Genomic DNA, 4,696 nt, shown 5'->3' with positions numbered 1-4,696 from the left:
GAAGCTGGAAGGCCAAATAAAGGACGCCCATGTCGGAGCGTATCAGATCAAAATGGAGGAGAGAACCATGGATGCTGCCTTCAGCTCCTTGGAGAAACAGGCAGGATTGTAATTTTGTGGTTGTTAGAGCCTGGATAGCTCACTTGGTTAGAGCGTGGTGCTGATAATGCTGAGGCTGCAGGTTCAATACCCGTATGGGACAGCTGCATAGTCCTGCTTTGCAGGGGCTTGGACGAGATAATCCTCAGGGTCCCTTCCAACTCTACAATTCTATGATTCTATGAAAAGAAACACACAGACTTCCTGGAAACAGGGATATACATCACACGTGGATTTATTATTATTATACTTCAGTTTATACAGCATGTGTTATTATCAACAAAAATGTAATAATGATAATGAAGGCTGAGCAATAAGCACCAATAGAAAAACAGCATGTTAGACAGTTTTTTCTTTTGAAAAAAGATATTGAGGAAGCCAAGTTCATTAGTTTCAACGGGCCTACTCTGAGTAGGATGGCCATTGGGCATAACTCTAGATCTGTTAGAGGAGGGATGGGGAACTCGTGATGTTGTGGGAGGGATGGGGGACTCCTGATGTGGGAGTCCAACCCCCATAAGCCCCAGCCACCATGGCCAGTAGTGATGGGAGTCACAGTTCAGCAACGTCTGGAGACATCTGGTCCCCCATATGTGGATTATAGGTGCAAAACATGAGGCGCCATTAGCGAAAGCGTGCCTCTCACTGCATGCACGCCTCTGGCACGCAATTCCCGCTCGCATCCCGGGGCAAAGTTTGCAACCAGGAGGAACTACTTCCAGGTTAGCGCAGCTCGTAACCCGACGCAGGCGCAACCAGAAGCGTTCGTATCCAGAGGTATCACTGTATGCACACACGTATGCATTGCAGGGGATTGGTCTAGATGACCGCCAAGGTACCTTTCCAACTCTACAATTCTGATTCTATGAACCGCAGCATCAAATGAGGACTTGCACGCATGGGTACCTCTGGATGCGAACGGGATCTGTTCCGCAGCCCCGTTCACATCCTGAGTAGAGCGTAACCCGCAACTGCCCGTGCGCGGGTCACGATTTGCCGCTTCCGCACATGTGTGTGATGTCGTTTTGACCATCTGCGCATGCGCGAGCGGCGAAACCCGGAAGCAACGTGCTCTGTTACTTCCGGGTCACCGCAGAGCGCAAACCAAAAATACTTATCCTGAAGCGTATTTATCCTGGGGTATGACTGTACTTCCAGATTAGCACAGCTCATAACCTGACGCGGGCGCAACCAGAAGCGTTCGTATCAAGAGGTATCACTGTATGCACACACGCATGCATTGCAGGGGGTTGGTCTAGATGACCGCCAAGGTCCCTTTGCATTTCTACAATTCTGATTCTATGAACCGCAGCATCAAATACACGCATGGGTGTATTGTATTAACATATTGGCAGGCAGAGACACCTGCTGCCTCGCAGCGACAGCACACCCTCCAAGGAACTTTTATATCCCATTCAGACGTTCACACAGCAAGATGACACGAGCCCAGTCTCAACCTGCAGGTTCCCCATTCCCAAAATAAAAATAACTATTATTCATGAAATAACTTCCATTGGGTGGGGGGGGGGGCGAGGACGACACAACCGGAGCAACTGTCCCCGGGGAAACAATGCAAAACACCACAAGTAAGAACGGATCGATCCCAAAACCGCTACAACGGAGCGCTGTCAAGAGACTAGTCCTCAAGGACCCGGTTTCGGATTGTAAAGTGATTTAGAATAGATTGTGTCCTCCTGAGGAAAAGGCTATGCTTCAGGTAGAGCAAGCCAGCCCTTCATCCTCCTGCAGAGAGAAGCGGGATTTCTCCCTCCTCCTCGCCCGCTTTCCCAGGGAGAGGGAAGGGAGCAGCTTCCCCGCCATTCGCTCCGGATTCGGGGCTTGAGCGAGAAGCGCGAAAAGGCTGAGGCAAAGCGAGAGGCGGGCGAGAGGCCCTCAGGGCGGGCTTCGCAGGCCCGTCCGTCTCCCTCACCGGGCGGGAGGAGGCCTCCATGGCGCGCCGGGCGGGCGGGCGGGCGGGCGGGCGGGCGGCGTCTGCACAGCGACAGGCCCTGAGGGCCGCGCCCGGTCGCCTAGGCGCTGGGCCGGAGACGCCGAGGGAAGAGGCGGGATGGCGGAGGAGGAGGAGGAGGGAGCCGTTTCCGGGCGGAGAAGAGGGAGGCAAGAGGGAGCTCCGCCCGCCGCGGCCCCAAACGGCCCCCCGAGGGGATGTGGCTCTGCTTTTTTCGCCTCGCCGAAGCAGCCTTCGCCTTTGCCTGCCTCTCCAGGCGTCGTGTCAGAGGAAACAGATATATACATACCCTCCAAATTTTATCCCATGGAAAAGAAGGACGTCCTATTCCATCCTCATCCTATCCATTCCAAAGCGCCCGCCTTTCCCTACCTCGCCAGGCAGAGGGAAATTTTTATAAACATCCCCTAACATTTCTCCCATGGAAAGAGGGACGTCCTATTCCATCATCGTCATCATCATCATTACTGATAGGTAGCCGTGTTGGTCTGCCATAGTCAAAATAAAAAATTCCTTCCAGTAGCACCTTAAAGACCAACTAAGTTAGTTCTTGGTATGAGCTTTCGTGTGCATGCACACTTCTTCAGATACTTATGTGATAACTACCTCTACTTCACACTTATCTGAAGAAGTGTGCATGCACACGAAAGCTCATACCAAGAACTAACTTAGTTGGTCTTTAAGGTGCTACTGGAAGGAATTTTGTAATTTATCATCATTACTGTATTATTATCCCACCCATCCCAAAGCACCCGCCTTTCCCTGCCTCTCCAGACGTCCTATCAGAGGGGAAATTATATACATACCCGCCAACATTTCTCCCATGGAAAGAGGGACATCCTATTCCATTATTATTATTATTATTATTATTATTATTATTATTATTATTATACCCCACCCATCTAACTAGGTTGCCCCAGACACTGGGCAGCTTCCCACATATATAAAAACATCATAAAACATTTTTTTAAAAAACCAAAAAAACTTCCCTATACAGGGCTGCCTCTAGATGTCTACTGCAGGTTGTATAGTTACTGGTACTTATCTACCACGGTATTGGCTCTAGGGTCACAAAACTCCATAGCCTCCAACGTTTCTCCCATGAAAATAGGGAGATCCTAAGGAAAAGCAGGATCAAATCAGAAATCGGGACAGCTTCTGTAAATCTGGGACTGTCCCTGGAAAATAGGGACACTTGGAGGTCTTTCAAGTCCCCCCTTTGGTGGGACTTGAAAGTTGCAGTGCTGTAGCATTTAGTTCAACCCTGAATTCCCATCTCTCATAACCATTGGGGCCTGCAGACTGTGATGATGGGAACCAGTGGTGTGCAGTCAATGGACTAGACTAGTCCCCTAAATGTTCCTGGTAAATTAGAGTATTAAAAGTGTTAAAGCCTGGAGCCCAAAGTCTAGGATGCATCTGCCCAGGTTTGGGAGGCACTATGCTCTCGCACACGACATTCCCCCACCCCCATCGCATTCCCACGGAATGTAGTTGTCTAACCTGAAGGTTACAAAAGCTAGTCATAAAAAACACACAACCATATCATACTGAGTGGGACATTTTCATGTGCCCCTGTGTTGGCGGCCCAAAGGGCCATAATGAATGTGATAACTACCTCTACCTCTCTTTTAAAGCAGAACCAGTGAAGGCGGTGAATAATAATAATAATAATAATAATAATAATAATAACAACAACAACAACAACAACAACAATAATAATTTATTATTTGTACCCCGCCCATCTGGCTGGGTTTCCCCAGCCACTCTGGGCGGCTTCCAACAAAGATGAAAGATACACTAAAATGTCACATATTAAAAACTTCCCTGAACAGGGCTGCCTTCAGATGTCTTCTGAATGTCAGGTAGATGTTTATCGCTTTGACATCTGATGGGAGGGCGTTCCACAGGGCGGGCGCCACTACCGAGAAGGCCCTCTGCCTGGTTCCCTGTAACTTGGCTTCTCGCAGTGAGGGAACCGCCAGAAGGCCCTCGGAGCTGGACCTCAGTGTCCGGGCAGAACGATGGGGGAGGAGATGCTCCTTCAGATATACTGGACCGAGGCCGTTTAGGGCTTTAAAGGTCAGCACCAACACTTTGAATTGTGCTCGGAAGCGTACTGGGAGCCAATGTAGGTCTTTCAAGACCAGTGTTATATGGTCTTGGCGACCGCTCCCAGTCACCAGTCTAGCTGCCGTGTGAAGGTCCTGTGTGAGTGTCTGGAGGCGGTTGGAGGATGGATGGTGGCTAACAGATTGAGGTTGAATCCTGACAAGACAGAAGTACTGTTTTGGGGGGACAGGGGCCGGGCCGGTGTGGGCGATTCCCTGGTCCTGAATGGGGTAACTGTGCCCCTGAAGGACCAGGTGCGCAGCCTGGGAGTCATTTTGGACTCACAGCTGTCCATGGAGGCGCAGGTTAATTCTGTGTCCAGGCTGTCTGTCTTCCAGCTCCACCTGGTATGCAGGCTGAGACCCTACCTGCCCGCAGACTGTCTTGCCAGAGTGGTGCATGCTCTAGTTATCTCCCACTTGGACTACCTCAATGCGCTCTATGTGGGGCTACCTTTGAAGGTGACCCAGAAACTGCAATTAATCCAGAAATTGGCGGCTAGACTGGTGACTGGGA

Source organism: Podarcis bocagei, assembly GCF_964188305.1.
Source record: "Podarcis bocagei genome assembly, contig: HAP1_SCAFFOLD_167, whole genome shotgun sequence".
Lineage (NCBI taxonomy): Eukaryota > Metazoa > Chordata > Lepidosauria > Squamata > Lacertidae > Podarcis > Podarcis bocagei.
This window is presented reverse-complemented; position numbering follows the sequence as displayed.